General features: G+C 35.2%; 1 non-coding gene across 1 annotated transcript; it reads left to right on the top strand.

The window, feature by feature from the left end:
- The first annotated feature begins 1,040 nt into the window (after positions 1-1,040).
- Positions 1,041-1,973, top strand: LOC142700354 (18S ribosomal RNA). Its single transcript, XR_012866498.1, has one exon. It is a non-coding gene; the product is annotated as an 18S ribosomal RNA (ribosomal RNA).
- Positions 1,974-18,277: the final 16,304 nt, after the last annotated feature.

The following is an 18,277-nucleotide window of genomic DNA, read 5'->3' as shown; positions in this document are numbered from 1 at the left end:
TATATCATGTATATATCATGTATATATCATGTATATATCATGTATATATCATGTATATATCATGTATATATCATGTATATATCATGTATATATCATGTATATATCATGTATATATCATGTATATATCATGTATATATCATGTATATATCATGTATATATCATGTATATATCATGTATATATCATGTATATATCATGTATATATCATGTATATATCATGTATATATCATGTATATATCATGTATATATCATGTATATATCATGTATATATCATGTATATATCATGTATATATCATGTATATATCATGTATATATCATGTATATATCATGTATATATCATGTATATATCATGTATATATCATGTATATATCATGTATATATCATGTATATATCATGTATATATCATGTATATATCATGTATATATCATGTATATATCATGTATATATCATGTATATATCATGTATATATCATGTATATATCATGTATATATCATGTATATATCATGTATATATCATGTATATATCATGTATATATCATGTATATATCATGTATATATCATGTATATATCATGTATATATCATGTATATATCATGTATATATCATGTATATATCATGTATATATCATGTATATATCATGTATATATCATGTATATATCATGTATATATCATGTATATATCATGTATATATCATGTATATATCATGTATATATCATGTATATATCATGTATATATCATGTATATATCATGTACAAAACATTATTATGCTTTTAAAGGAAAACAGTCTTCCTCTGGCTTTAGGGCCCAGCAACTCTTGGTGCAAACCCAAGTAAAAGCTGCTTCTGTAGCTTAATCCCAAAGCATTGGTCTTGTAAACCAAAGACTGAAGAGTAAATTCCTCCTGAAGCTCAAGATAGAGAGAATCTAACTCCCATAGCTAACCCCCAAAGCTAGCATTCTATTTAAATTATATCTTGTCTAAATAGCTTAAATAAAGCATAGCACTGAAAATGCTAAGATGGATCTTAAAAAATCCTTTAGACACAAAGGTTTGGTCCTAGCCTTGAAATCAGTTTTTACTTAATATATACATGCAAGTCTCCACACCCCTGTGAAAACGCCCTTAAATCCCCACTAGGGATAAGGAGCTGGTATCAGGCACAAACACACCCAAGACACCTAGCTATGCCACACCCACAAGGGCCCTCAGCAGTAATTAACATTGAGTATGAGCGAAAGCTTGACTCAGTCAAAGTAAAAAGAGCCGGCAAATCTGGTGCCAGCCGCCGCGGTTACACCACGTGGCTCAAATTGATTATTATCGGCGTAAAGCGTGATTAAAGTTTTAACAAATTAAAATTAAATTAAGATTAAGCTGTAACACGCTTGTTATTAAGAAATCCAAAACGAAAGTTATTTTAATTAACATAACTTGATCCCACGACAGCTAAGAAACAAACTAGGATTAGATACCCTACTATGCTTAGCCGTAAACTTTTAACTACACCACAAATCGCCCGGGAACTACGAGCAAAGCTTAAAACCCAAAGGACTTGACGGTACCCCATATCCACCTAGAGGAGCCTGTCCTACAACCGATAACCCCCGATTAACCTCACCATTTTTAGTTATTCAGCCTGTATACCTCCGTCGTCAGCTTACCCCGTGAGCGAAATATAGTGAGCTTAATGTCTTTACACCAATACGTCAGGTCAAGGTGCAGCAAATAAAATGGGAAGAGATGGGCTACACTTTCTAACATAGAAAATACGAAAGACTACATATGAAACCTAGTCAGAAGGCGGATTTAGCAGTAAAAAGATAACAGAGAGTTCTTTTTAATCTGGCACTGGGGTGTGTACACACCGCCCGTCACCCTCTTCTCAGCTAAACTATAGTTTTTAACAACTCTTACGCCACATAGAAGAGGTAAGTCGTAACATGGTAAGTATACCGGAAGGTGTGCTTGGAAACGAAGTGTAACTTAATGAAAGTATCCCGCTTACACCGAGAAATTATTTGTGAAAATCAAATCACCTCGAGCTAAAAATCTAGCCACACCCAATCAAATGACACTTAAAAATTCCGTTTATTTAATTAAAACATTTTAACAGTTTAGTAAAGGCGATTGAAAAATTCTTATGAGCTATATATAAAGTACCGCAAGGGAATAATGAAATAAAAATGAAATAGCTATTAAGCACAATAAAGTAAAGACTAACTCTTGTACCTTTTGCATCATGGTTTAACAAGTCTAATCAAGCAAAAAGATCTTAAGTTTGACCCCCCGAAACTAAGTGAGCTACTTCAAGGCAGCCCAAAGAGCAAACCCGTCTCTGTCGCAAAAGAGTGGGAAGACCTTCAAGTAGAGGTGATAGACCTAACGAACTTAGTGATAGCTGGTTGCTCAGGAAAAGGATTTTAGTCCCGCCTAAAAGTTTATTGTCACCTAAAAACTCAATATTAACTTTAGAGTAATTCAAATAAGGTACAGCCTATTTGAAACAGGATACAACCTTCACTAATGGGTAATTAAAATAATTTAATAACCAAGTAGGCCTAAAAGCAGCCACCTTTTTAATAGCGTCAAAGCTTAATTGTTTTATTATTAAATTTCTTCATCAAATATTAACCCTTTAATAGTACTGAGCACTTCTATATTTTTATAGAATTTTTTATGTTAAAACTAGTAACAAGAACAAGACCTTCTCTAACAATGCATATGTAAATCAGAAAGGACACACCACTGCTAATTAACATGCCTGAGTATAAAGTAGTAACCCAACAAGAAAATTCAACTAAATCTCATGTTAACCTAACACAAGAGCATTACAAGAAAGATTAAAAGAAAAAGAAGGAACTCGGCAAATATTAACCCCGCCTGTTTACCAAAAACATCGCCTCTTGACTAACATAAGAGGTCCAGCCTGCCCAGTGATATAATTCAACGGCCGCGGTATCCTAACCGTGCGAAGGTAGCGTAATCACTTGCCCTTTAAATAAGGGCTAGTATGAATGGCATCACGAAGGTTATACTGTCTCCTTTCTCTAATCAGTGAAACTAATCTCCCCGTGAAGAAGCGGGGATGAACTTATAAGACGAGAAGACCCTATGGAGCTTTAAACAAATAACAATTGCTATAAATATCCAAATTTCAGAATTATAAAATTTATTTTTAGCAATTTGATTACTAGTTTTAGGTTGGGGTGACCGCGGAGTAAAAATTAACCTCCACATTGAAAGAAATACTTTCTAAACAAAAAACTACAACTTTATGTATCAATAAATTGACATCAATTGACCCAATATTTTTGATCAACGAACCAAGTTACCCTAGGGATAACAGCGCAATCTACTTCAAGAGCCCATATCGACAAGTAGGTTTACGACCTCGATGTTGGATCAGGGTACCCCAGTGGTGCAGCCGCTACTAACGGTTCGTTTGTTCAACGATTAAAACCCTACGTGATCTGAGTTCAGACCGGAGAAATCCAGGTCAGTTTCTATCTATAAAGAGTTTATTCTAGTACGAAAGGACCGAAAAAACATGGCCTATGTTTAATACAAGCCATAATTTAATTTATGTTAAAAACTCAATAAATTATTAATCTAACATTTAACTTAAGATAAAAGTAGTTAGCGTAGCAAAATCTGGCATTGCAAAAGATCTAAACCCTTTCTATAGAGATTCAAATTCTCTCACTAACTTTGAACCTAATAAATGTAATTTTTCCACTATTTTATATTGCCCCCATTCTTTTGGCAGTTGCATTCTTTACCCTAATTGAACGAAAAGTTTTAGGGTATATGCAACACCGCAAAGGCCCTAATGTAGTAGGCCCCACGGGTCTTCTTCAACCTATTGCTGACGGGGTAAAACTTTTTATTAAAGAACCCATTCGACCCTCCACTTCATCTCAAACCCTTTTTTTATTAGCCCCCACCTTAGCTTTATCCCTAGCCATAATTATCTGAACCCCTATTCCCATGCCAATTTCTTTTTCAGATATAAATCTAAGCATCTTATTTATTTTAGCTCTGTCAAGCCTCACAGTTTATTCTATTTTAGGCTCCGGATGATCATCAAATTCCAAATATGCTTTAATCGGTGCACTACGAGCAGTTGCACAAACTATCTCGTATGAAGTCACATTAGCACTTATTCTTTTATGTGCAATTCTTTTAGCCAGCAACTTTACACTACAAAATCTTAATGTTGCCCAAGAATCCATTTGAATAATTTTTCCAATTTGGCCCCTAGCAATAATATGATTTATTTCAACTCTAGCTGAAACTAATCGAGCACCATTCGACTTAACCGAGGGGGAGTCTGAACTAGTTTCTGGGTTTAATGTAGAATATGCAGGCGGCCCATTTGCATTATTTTTTTTAGCAGAATATGCAAATATTTTAATAATAAATACTATCTCTTCTATTATTTTCTTGGGCTCCTCCACCCTTATTTTTTTAATTTCCACACTCTCTATTATAACTAAAGTTACTTTACTTTCAATAATGTTTTTGTGAGTTCGAGCCTCATATCCACGATTTCGCTATGATCAGCTAATACACCTTGTGTGAAAAAACTTTCTGCCCTTAACATTGGCACTAGTAATCTGACACATTGCCACCCCAATTTCAATATTTTTTACACCACCAATTATATAGAAATGTGTCTGAAAGATAAGAATCTCCTTGATAGGGAGAATAATAGGAGTTCAAACCTCCTCATTTCTTTAGAAAAATAGGAATTGAACCTATAACTGGGAGATCAAAACTCCCCATAATTCCATTTTACCACTTTCTAGTAAAGTCAGCTAAATAAGCTTTTGGGCCCATACCCCAAATATGTTGGTTAAACCCCCTCCTTTATTAATTAATCCATATGCCCTATCAACTATCTTTATAAGTCTATTTATTGGAACAATTTTAACTCTTTCAAGTCAACATTGAATGCTAGCCTGAATTGGACTAGAAATCAATACAATAGCAATTATTCCTCTAATAATAATTGTTCCTCACCCCCGAGCCACTGAAGCCGCAACAAAATACTTTCTTACACAAGCAACAGCATCAGCACTAATTTTATTTTCTAGCACAATAAATGCATGAATTACAGGAGAATGAACAATTAATTCTAATATTAATGATACTTTAGCTATTTTATTATCTATCGCCATTCTTATAAAACTCGGAGTCGCCCCATTTCACTTCTGATTACCAGAGGTCCTGCAAGGAATTTCACTTAAAACTGGACTTATTTTATCAACATGACAAAAATTAGCCCCTATAGCACTTCTAATTCAATTAGCACCTTTCATTAACCTTAACCTCATGCTGTTATTAGGCCTCTTATCAACAATGATTGGGGGCTGAGGCGGTATTAACCAAATACAAATTCGAAAAATTCTAGCATTCTCTTCAATTGCCCACTTAGGTTGAATAGTGGCAGTATTAAAAATCTCCCCTCAACTTTCCTTAACAAACTTTTACATCTATATTTTATTAACATCAACCCTCTTTTTAACTTTTTTATCATTAAACACAAAAAACATTTCTGAATTATCAACCTCTTGATCTAAAGCCCCCACCTTAACTGCCCTCTCCCTACTTTTGCTACTCTCACTAAGTGGTCTCCCCCCACTAACCGGGTTTATACCTAAATGATTTATTGCACAAGAAATAGTTAAACAAGATTTAACAGTATTCGCACTAATAATTTTATTATCAACACTCCTCAGTCTATTTTTTTACTTACGCTTAACTTACACTATATCTCTTACACTAGCCCCAAATACCTCCAATACCCCCTCTACTTGAATTTATAAACAAAAAAATATTATAGCAGCTCCAATTATTTTTTCCCTAATAATTCTCCCAATTTCCCCAATAATCATAATCCTTATTTAAGAAACTTAGGATAATCAAAACCAAGAGCCTTCAAAGCCCTTAATAGAAGTTAAAATCTTCTAGTTTCTGTAAGACTTGTAGAATATTAATCCACATCTTCTAAATGCAACTCAGACGCTTTAATTAAGCTAAAATCTTCTAGAATGACGGGCCTTGATCCCACAATACTTTTAGTTAACAGCTAAATACTCTATCCAGTGAGCTTCATTCTACTTCTCCCGGTTTTTAAAAACGGGAGAAGCCCCGGCAGAACTTCTTCTGCTTCTTGAGGTTTGCAACCTGACGTGTGACACCCCGGAGCCTGGTAAAGGAGGGATTTAAACCTTCATGCTCGGGGCTACAACCCGCCGCCTGTTTCGGCCACTTTACCTGTGATAATTACCCGTTGACTATTTTCAACTAATCATAAAGACATTGGAACCCTGTACCTAGTATTTGGGGCGTGAGCTGGTATGGTCGGGACCGCTTTAAGTCTTCTTATTCGAGCTGAACTAAGTCAACCCGGCTCCCTACTAGGTGATGATCAAATTTATAATGTTATTGTTACTGCCCACGCCTTTATTATAATTTTCTTTATAGTCATGCCCATCATAATCGGCGGCTTCGGTAACTGACTAGTACCCTTGATAATTGGAGCTCCAGATATAGCTTTCCCCCGTATAAATAATATGAGCTTTTGGCTCCTTCCCCCATCTTTCCTCCTTCTTTTAGCATCAGCTGGGGTCGAAGCTGGAGCAGGAACTGGTTGAACCGTTTATCCTCCATTAGCAGGCAACCTGGCCCATGCTGGGCCATCCGTAGACCTAACTATCTTCTCACTTCATTTAGCTGGTGTATCCTCAATTCTGGGCGCAATTAATTTTATCACAACTATCATTAATATAAAACCTCCATCAATAACTCAATACCAAACACCTCTATTTGTTTGGTCTGTGTTAATCACCGCAGTTCTTCTTTTATTATCACTACCAGTTTTAGCAGCCGGCATTACCATACTCCTGACAGACCGTAATCTTAATACAACATTTTTTGACCCCGCAGGTGGAGGCGACCCAGTTCTTTATCAACATCTATTCTGATTTTTTGGCCACCCAGAAGTCTATATTCTTATCCTCCCTGGCTTTGGAATTATTTCTCACGTAGTAGCTTATTATTCTAGCAAAAAGGAGCCTTTCGGGTATATAGGCATGGTTTGAGCTATAATATCAATTGGACTATTAGGCTTTATTGTGTGAGCTCACCATATGTTTACAACAGACTTAAATGTTGATACTCGAGCATATTTTACTTCCGCAACAATAATTATTGCTATTCCTACAGGAGTTAAAGTTTTTAGTTGACTGGCCACAATGCACGGCGGAATCATTAAATGAGACGCTGCCATATTGTGAGCCCTTGGGTTCATTTTTTTATTTACTGTAGGCGGACTTACAGGAATTGTACTAGCCAATTCTTCCTTGGACATTGTTCTTCATGATACTTATTATGTAGTTGCTCATTTTCACTATGTTTTATCTATAGGAGCAGTTTTTGCTATTATAGCCGGATTTGTTCACTGATTTCCTTTATTTACAGGATATACTCTTCACAACTCTTGAACTAAAATTCATTTTGGAGTAATATTTGCTGGAGTAAATTTAACCTTTTTTCCACAACATTTTCTTGGCCTAGCGGGGATGCCACGACGATATTCTGATTACCCTGACGCCTACACACTCTGAAATACAGTATCATCTATTGGTTCTCTAATTTCTTTAGTGGCTGTAATTATTATAATATTTATTATTTGAGAAGCCTTCTCATCAAAACGACTCTTTTCGTCTGTTGAAATAGCACCAACAAATGTAGAATGATTATATGGATATCCACCTCTTCACCACACATATGAAGAAGCCACTTTTTCTCAAATAAATAAAACAAGAAAGAAGGGAATTGAACCCCTATATTCTGGTTTCAAGCCAGACACATAACCACTCTGTCACTCTCTTTGAGGTATTAGTTAATTATAACATTACCTTGTCAAGGTAAAATAATGGGTTAAATCCCCATATACCTCTAATGGCCCACCCACTTCAACTAGGTTTTCAAGATGCATCTTCTCCTATTATGGAAGAACTTCTACACTTTCATGACCACGCACTAATAGCAGTATTTCTTATTAGTGCCTTAGTATTATATATTATTTCTACCTTAATGACTACTAAACTTTCAAACACTAACACAATTGATGCCCAAGAGATTGAGATAGTGTGGACTATTATACCTGCTATTATTTTAATTGTTATTGCACTACCATCGCTTCGTATTCTTTATTTAATAGACGAGATTAGCAACCCAGATATTACAATTAAAGCTATCGGACATCAATGATATTGAAGCTACGAATATTCCGACTTCACTAACTTAAACTTTGACTCTTATATAACCCCAACAAAAGATCTTTTGCCAGGTCAATTTCGTCTTCTAGAAGTTGATAACCGAATAACTATCCCCACAAGTATGGCAACCCGAGCCCTAATCACAGCAGAAGATGTACTTCACTCATGAGCAGTTCCATCTCTAGGAGTTAAAACTGACGCAATCCCAGGACGCCTAAACCAAACCTCATTTCTTGTATCTCGGCCCGGAGTTTTTTACGGACAGTGCTCAGAAATCTGTGGAGCAAACCATAGTTTTATACCTATTGTAGTAGAATCTTTACCTATTAAAGAGTTTCTGAGCTGATCTACTGCCTCAGTAAATACATCATTAAGAAGCTATATGACAGCGATAGCCTTTTAAGCTGTAGACAGGTGGCCGCAACCACCCTTAATGAATGCCCCAGCTAGACCCCTCCCCATGATTCTTAATCTTTTTTATATCATGACTAATTTTTCTTATTTTTATACCAGCAAAAACATCAAAATATTACTATTTAAATGATCCCTCCTCTAAAACTTACAGCGGCCTTAATAAATCATGATCTTGGCCATGACCTTAAATCTATTTAATCAATTTGCATCACCCACTCTTATAGGACTTCCATTAGTCTTTATTGCCCTCCTAATACCGTGACTTTTAATCCCAACCCCATGCAAACGATGAATGCCCAACCGCATTATAACGCTTAAGTCTTGATTTACAAAAACATTTTCTAAACAAATCTTTTCTCCCCTGAGCAATTCAGGCCACAAATGAGCCCTCCTATTAGCTTCCTTAATAATTTTCCTTCTTGGAATAAATATACTCGGACTCCTACCATACACATTTACACCAACCACTCAACTTTCATTAAACTTGGGCCTAGCTATTCCGTTATGACTAGCAACCATTGCAATTGGGTTTCGAAATCAATTTACTATATCTATCGGACACTTCCTTCCAGAAGGTACCCCAACACCACTAATTCCAATCTTAATTATTATTGAAACCATCAGCCTATTTATTCGCCCCTTAGCTCTTGGCGTTCGATTAACAGCAAACCTTACTGCAGGCCACTTATTAATTCAACTTATTTCTACAGCAACAATAGCTTTATTATTTACATCACCACTTGTTTCTACTCTTACATTTCTTACCCTTCTTTTACTCACTGCCTTAGAAATCGCTGTTGCAATAATCCAAGCTTATGTTTTTGTTTTATTATTAAGTCTTTATTTACAAGAAAATACTTATGGCACACCAAGCTCATGCTTTCCACATAGTCGACCCTAGTCCATGACCCCTAACAGGGGCCACAGCAGCATTCATGTTAACGACCGGCCTAGCTATATGATTCCACTTTAATACAATATGAATTATAAATATAGGTCTAATCCTAATGTTTATAACTATATATCAATGATGACGTGACATTATCCGCGAAGGAACTTTTCAAGGTCACCACACAGTACCTGTACAAAAAGGCCTACGCTACGGCATAATTCTATTTATTACCTCCGAAGTCTTTTTTTTCATTGGATTTTTTTGGGCTTTTTATAATGCTAGTCTGACCCCATCATTTGAAACAGGAGAATGTTGACCCCCGGCAGGTATTTTCCCATTAAATCCGTTTGAAGTCCCTTTACTCAATACCGCAGTTCTACTTGCATCAGGGGTGTCAGTTACATGGGCCCATCATAGTATTATGCAAGGTAATCGAAAACAATCTATTCAATCTTTATTCCTCACTATTATTCTTGGTTTATATTTTACAGTACTTCAAGCAATAGAATATTATGAGGCTCCATTTACTATTGCCGACGGAATTTATGGATCAACATTTTTTGTGGCAACAGGTTTTCACGGCCTTCACGTCATTATTGGTTCTTTATTTTTATTAACATGCCTCCTCCGTCAAGTTAAATTTCACTTTACAGCCCAACATCATTTTGGCTTTGAGGCCGCTGCATGATACTGACATTTTGTAGATGTTGTTTGATTATTCTTATATGTCTCAATTTACTGATGAGGCTCATGTTTTCTTAGTATAATAAGTACCTATGACTTCCAATCATTTAGCCCCAGTTAAACCCCGGGAGAAAATAATAACACTATTTATCTTAATTACAATTACACTAGCTATTTTTCTAGCCACAATAAGCTTCTGATTGCCAATTATAAGTCCCGACTCAGAAAAACTATCCCCCTATGAGTGCGGATTTGACCCCCTAGGTTCAGCACGATTACCTTTTTCCATACGTTTTTTTTTAATCGCAATCCTATTTCTTTTGTTTGATTTAGAAATTGCCCTTCTTCTTCCCACCCCTTGAGCAACTCAATTGTCCAACCCTGTAACAACAACCCTCTTTGCATCAATTATTCTTATCCTTCTCACCTTTGGCCTAATTTACGAATGAGTCCAAGGCGGTTTAGAGTGAGCCGAATGAGATATTAGTCTAAAAAGATAGCTGATTTCGACTCAGCAGATTATGGCTCAGCCCATAATATCTCTATAATAATACACGAATCTTGACTATTTTCAGCCACATTTTTTCTTGGCCTTATTGGTATCTCCTTCCATCGAACACACCTGTTGTCAACCCTTCTATGTTTAGAGAGCATAATGTTATCTATTTTTATTGGTCTGGGGCTGTGAAGCCTAAAATTATCTATAATACCCTCACTAATATACCCCCTTATTATGCTTACAATATCTGCGTGTGAAGCTGGCCTGGGATTAGCTTTAATAGTTGCTACGGCCCGCTCACACGGCACTGACAATCTTAATTTACTAAACCTTTTACAATGCTAATAATTGCAACCCCACTTTTTATTTTACTTATTTCAACATGACTAACCCCTCATAAGCGGTTGTGAGAAGTTATCTCAGCCCAGTCTTTAGCAATTGCCATTTTAGCTACCTCATGATTTTGTACTAAAGGAACATCAACTTTAAATTCTTATTTTATTATTGACGAAATCTCTTCCCCCCTTCTAGTATTAACATGCTGACTTACAGCCCCAACACTCATTGCAAGTCAAAGCAAACTTATTAAAGAGCCAATTTCCCGCCAACGAGCCTTTATTTTTACTATTATTATACTTCAAACTACTACTCTACTAGCATTTATAGTAGATAACATAATATTATTTTTTATTATATTTGAATCAACTATGATTCCTACACTTATTATTATTACGCGATGAGGCGCCCAAAAAGAACGCATGCTAGCCGGAACTTATCTTTTATTTTATACGTTATTTGGTTCAATAGCCCTTCTAACTGCACTTTTATTTTTCTACGAAAATTTTGGCACACTTTCAGTGTCTCTTATTAAAGAGAGCCCAATTGAATATTATTCACCAACTAATGCCCTAGCATGATGAGCTGCCTGCTTTCTAGCCTTTTTGGTTAAAATGCCTCTCTACGGAGTACACCTTTGACTGCCAAAAGCCCACGTAGAAGCCCCAATTGCAGGCTCAATAATCTTGGCCGGCACTCTTCTTAAACTTGGGGGGTACGGAATTCTACGAATTACAGTCCTAATAAACGACTCATTTACCTCAATGGCCGCCCCATTGATCGTCTTCTCTCTTCTAGGGGTCTTACTCTCAGCAGCCTTATGTACCCGACAAACAGACTTAAAATCCCTAATTGCTTTCTCCTCTGTAAGCCACATGGGATTAGTCATCGCAGCATCAATAGTGAAGACAGACTGGAGCATCGCTGGTGCAATAATTTTAATAATTTCTCACGGACTTATTTCATCCGCCCTATTTTGTTTAGCAAACACCTCTTATGAACGTACTAATACCCGCACCTTAATATTATTACAAGGCACCCAAATTATTTTCCCATTGGCCGCAGCATGATGACTCATAGCAACTCTTTTAAACATAGCCCTTCCCCCCTCACCAAATTTTATTGGAGAAATTTCTATTTTAACATCTCTATTTCAATGATCAAATTTTACTTTAGTTATTACCGGACTTAGTATTATTTTTACCACATCATATTCCCTCTATCTATTTTGATCTTCCCAGCGAGAACAAATTCCATCACACATTAAATTAATAATACCAACTCAATCTCGAGAACATATTTTATTTGCCCTCCACATTATTCCTGCCTTACTACTATCATTAAATCCCGGTCTATTATTCTAGTGAATATAGTTTATAAAAATTTTAGTTTGTGATTCTAAAGATGGGGAATAATCCTCCCCTGTTCACCGAATTTGATAGGATAAACAAAAACTGCTAACTATTTGTTTCTGTAGTTCGACTCTATAGCAAACTCAATGCCTTTATTCTAAATAATCTTTAATAAAAGCTATGAATCTCCCAACAGCTGCACTTTCATGCTATTTCTTAAGTATACTGACTATTATAATTCCCCTAATTAACCCTAGTTCAATAAATTTTCACTTTAAAACAAAAACTGCAATTAAAACAGCTTTTTTTATTTCTATTGTGCCTTTATTTTTCTTTATTAATGATAACTCACAATCAACAACTGTTACCTGAAAATGATTTAATATTCTTGCCACCCCCTTAGATATTACTATTCAACTTGATCAGTATTCCATTATTTTTATTCCTGTCGCCTTAATGGTTACTTGAAGCATTATCGAATATTCTCTTTGGTATATAAATAATGATTTTAAAATTCAACTTTTTTTTAAATACCTTCTTATTTTTCTCTTGGCAATAATACTCCTTGTGTCAGCAGGAAACTTTCTTATATTATTTGTCGGCTGAGAAGGTGTAGGTATTATATCCTATTTACTAATTGGATGATACTTTACACGTAGTAATGCCGGAGCAGCTGCCCTTCAAGCTGTTTTGTATAATCGAATTGGCGATATCGGTTTCTTATTTTCTATGTTTTGATTAATTTCCTCATACAACTCAATTGACTTAAATTTTGTCTTTTCCATAAATAATTCTACCCCCCCTTATTATTGCTTTTATTATCGCAGCCGCAAGCAAATCCGCACAATTTGGACTTCATCCATGACTAGCCTCCGCCATAGAAGGCCCTACCCCTGTGTCTGCCCTACTCCATTCTAGTACTATAGTAGTAGCAGGTGTATTTTTACTAATTCGCATTCACCCAATAATTAAAGATAATCAAACTGCTCTTACCACTTGTTTATGTCTGGGCGCAATCTCCACCGCCTTCGCAGCCACCTGTGCCTTAACACAAAATGATATCAAAAAAATTATTGCATTTTCAACATCCAGCCAACTGGGACTAATAGTTGTGGCTATCGGCTTAAATATGCCCCACTTAGCTTTTTTTCACATCTGCACTCATGCATTTTTTAAGGCCATACTTTTTTTATGCTCTGGGTCTATTATTCATAATCTTAATGACGAACAGGATATCCGAAAAATGGGAGGATTACAAAAAACCCTTCCTATTACCACGACATGTGTATCTATCGGTAGCTTAGCTCTTATAGGCACCCCCTATTTAGCAGGATTTTTTTCAAAAGACGCCATTATTGAAGCCATTAATACATCTAATGTTAATTCCTGAGCCCTAACTTTAACTATCATCGCTACATCATTTACAGCAGTCTACAGTCTTCGCGTAATTTTTTTTGCATCTATAGCACACCCTCGACTTAACCCCATTCAACTGATGGCAGAAACCGACTCTTTTACAAACCCAATTAAACGCTTAGCTATCGGAAGCATTATTGCTGGACTCATTATTAATCAAATTATCTTACCTTCAACCCCATTAAATTTAACTATACCCCTTTATTTAAAAATTACAGCTCTCGCCGTATCACTTTTAGGATTTATTATTGCCCTAGACTTAGCCAATATTTCATGAACTAAATTACCCCATCACAGTTTTTCCAAAACACTCAATACATCTTTTTATCCAACAATTTTTCATCGTCTACTACCCCATTATACACTTAACTTTAGTTTACAAACCTCCTCTCACCTTATTGACACACTATGATTAGAAAAACTGGGGCCAAAAGGATTAACAGAATTGCAACTGCCCCCCATCATAAAAAATCAAGAAATCCATCAAGGAATAATTAAAGTTTATTTATCTATTTTTACTTTCACTATTTTAGTTTGCTTAATTACCCTACAGCTCGTAAGACACCACTATAATGGCCCCGAACTACCTCTAAGACTACAAATAAAGTTAATAATAAAGCCCACCCAACAATTAATAAAAAAATACCGCCCCACGAAAATATTATTGACACCCCACATCAATCACTTATATATATTATCCCCTCTCCTTCCACAACTACTTTTTCTTTTTTTCCCCCAATTATTCATCATGCAATTAAAAGAAAAGTATACGCCACTAAATAAACCAGTACCCCAGCGTTACCTCAAGCCTCAGGATAAGGTTCTGCCACTAAAGCAGCCGAATAAGCAAAAACTACCATTATTCCACCCAAATAAATTAAAAAAAGAACCAATGATAAAAAAGAAGCACCCCCATCTATTAAGATTAAACAACCAGCCCCGGCTGAACAAACTAATCCTAAAGCAGCATAATAAGGTGAAGGATTTGAAGCCACTGCAAGTAAACCCCCAATTAAACTTAATTCAAATAGAATAGTCATAATTTTTACTGGGCCTCTAACCCAGACCTGTAATCTGAAAAACTACTGTTGAATTCAACTATAAAAACTAATGGCCCCCATTACACGTAAAACCCACCCAGTTCTAAAAATTGTTAACAATTCCCTCATCGACTTACCAACCCCCACAAACTTATCATTATGATGAAACTTCGGATCTCTTTTAGGTCTTTGCCTAATTGCACAAGTCATCACCGGATTATTTTTAGCAATACATTATACCGCAGATACTTCTATAGCATTTTCATCCGTAGCCCATATTTGTCGAGACGTTAATAACGGCTGACTATTACGAAATCTTCATGCAAATGGAGCATCTTTCTTCTTCATTTGTATTTATTTACATATCGGACGCGGCATTTATTACGGATCATTTTTATTTAAAGAGACCTGAAATATTGGGGTTATTTTATTTTTTCTCGTTATAGCTACCGCATTTGTAGGATACGTTTTACCCTGAGGGCAAATATCCTTCTGAGGCGCCACAGTAATTACAAATTTATTATCTGCAGCACCTTATATTGGCCCAGACCTCGTTCAATGAATTTGAGGGGGATTTTCAGTAGACAACGCCACACTAACACGATTCTTCACATTTCACTTTATTTTACCCTTCATTGTTATAGGCTTAACAATACTTCACCTCTTATTTTTACACCAAACGGGGTCTTCTAATCCCACCGGCCTTAATTCTAATCCTGATAAAGTGCCCTTCCATACTTACTTCTCGTACAAAGACATTTTAGGGTTCACAGTGCTTCTTGCTCTACTAACTGTAATTTCCACATTCTCCCCCAATATTCTGGGGGACCCTGACAACTTTATTCCTGCTAACCCATTAGTAACACCTCCCCATATTAAACCTGAGTGATATTTTTTATTTGCCTACGCTATTTTACGTTCAATTCCAAACAAACTCGGCGGAGTCTTGGCCCTCTTGCTCTCCATTATGATCCTGTTCTTAATTCCTATTTTGCATACATCTCACCTCCGAACTTCTATGTTTCGACCCCTAACTAAATTATTATTTTGAACCCTTGTTGCCAATATAATAATTCTTACCTGAATCGGCGGCCAACCAGTAGAAGACCCTTACGTAATAATTGGTCAACTAACTTCAATTCTTTATTTTATTCTGTTTATTATTTTTATCCCTGCCCTCGGAGTAGTAGAAAACAAACTCACTCGCCTTAATTTTTAAGGCAGTTGTTAGTTTAATTCTCTCACCTCAGCATATGGAACCCTAACTTTATTGTTAGTATCTACATATTCAGAACATCGATTAATACTCATAAAATCTCTAAATCAGCATATTATGTTTTCTACAATATTATGTATTTAATTACACTAGTCATAATAGAACATCTCGCTCTCTACTCCAAAGTTAATAAATTACAATTTTTAATAAACATAATATGACTTCTAACATTTTTGTACAAAGTAACACTGGCCGTAATTGAGCATCCCGTCACTTTCCCCAAGAATATACTTACCAAAAATATTGATTTACACCCATAAAATCTCTAAATCAGCATACTATGTACGATAAACCACTCTATGTATAATAGAGCATTCATCTACTTTCCCCAAGCATATCTTTGCCAAAGCCATCGATTAATACTCATAAAATCTCTAAATCAGCATATTATGTTTTCTACAATATTATGTATTTAATTACACTAGTCATAATAGAACATCTCGCTCTCTACTCCAAAGTTAATAAATTACAATTTTTAATAAACATAATATGACTTCTAACATTTTTGTACAAAGTAACACTGGCCGTAATTGAGCATCCCGTCACTTTCCCCAAGAATATACTTACCAAAAATATTGATTTACACCCATAAAATCTCTAAATCAGCATACTATGTACGATAAACCACTCTATGTATAATAGAGCATTCATCTACTTTCCCCAAGCATATCTTTGCCAAAGCCATCGATTAATACTCATAAAATCTCTAAATCAGCATATTATGTTTTCTACAATATTATGTATTTAATTACACTAGTCATAATAGAACATCTCGCTCTCTACTCCAAAGTTAATAAATTACAATTTTTAATAAACATAATATGACTTCTAACATTTTTGTACAAAGTAACACTGGCCGTAATTGAGCATCCCGTCACTTTCCCCAAGAATATACTTACCAAAAATATTGATTTACACCCATAAAATCTCTAAATCAGCATACTATGTACGATAAACCACTCTATGTATAATAGAGCATTCATCTACTTTCCCCAAGCATATCTTTGCCAAAGCCATCGATTAATACTCATAAAATCTCTAAATCAGCATATTATGTTTTCTACAATATTATGTATTTAATTACACTAGTCATAATAGAACATCTCGCTCTCTACTCCAAAGTTAATAAATTACAATTTTTAATAAACATAATATGACTTCTAACATTTTTGTACAAAGTAACACTGGCCGTAATTGAGCATCCCGTCACTTTCCCCAAGAATATACTTACCAAAAATATTGATTTACACCCATAAAATCTCTAAATCAGCATACTATGTACGATAAACCACTCTATGTATAATAGAGCATTCATCTACTTTCCCCAAGCATATCTTTGCCAAAGCCATCAATAATTCCACATATTAAGGCTCATATTAAATAATTATCAATAAAATATGAATGTAATACTCCTATAATTGCACGAAGGCGGATTATTAATTAATGAGTAGGTAGACTTAAATGTACGGAGAGCCCTAATACGTAGTTCAGGAGCATAACTAATACAATCAAAATTAACCCGAGTCTTATCCAAATTTTATTAAATAATAAAGACTTACTATTTATTTATTGAGCTACTTAATCACTTCAAACATAAATATTCTTGTAATAGTTTATTTATATTTAACATTATCAGTATAAACATCTTAATAAGAACACCTATATCCCAACTATATCAAGAATTTAAAATGTTGAATTGGACCTTTTTATCCTAGCAAACTAGAATATCATCCAACAATCCATTGAATAATAAACTTTAATGGTACTTTAATAAAATACAATAAATTATACACCCCTTTAAATTTTTATAACATGAATATGACCATCCAATACCCCAATAACTCAACATGAATCAATTGTTCGTTAGCTACCGTATCCTACATGGCCTAAAAAAAATCAAGGGCTTGAAAGCTTATGGTTTCTATGGTTCTACAATATAAGTAGACCTATAGAAAGGCTCCCCATTTGACGGAACTGAATCTATGTACCTTTTACAGAATAATCGGTCTATTATCACTTTCTAAAGAGCCACCCTCCTTTTGAGATCCAGGACCTTGAGTTCTTTACTCCCGCTACACATAAC

The sequence above is a fragment of the Rhinoderma darwinii genome, unplaced genomic scaffold (genome assembly GCF_050947455.1).
Source record: "Rhinoderma darwinii isolate aRhiDar2 unplaced genomic scaffold, aRhiDar2.hap1 Scaffold_1844, whole genome shotgun sequence".
NCBI classification, from domain to species: Eukaryota; Metazoa; Chordata; class Amphibia; order Anura; family Rhinodermatidae; genus Rhinoderma; species Rhinoderma darwinii.
This window is presented reverse-complemented; position numbering and strand designations above follow the sequence as displayed.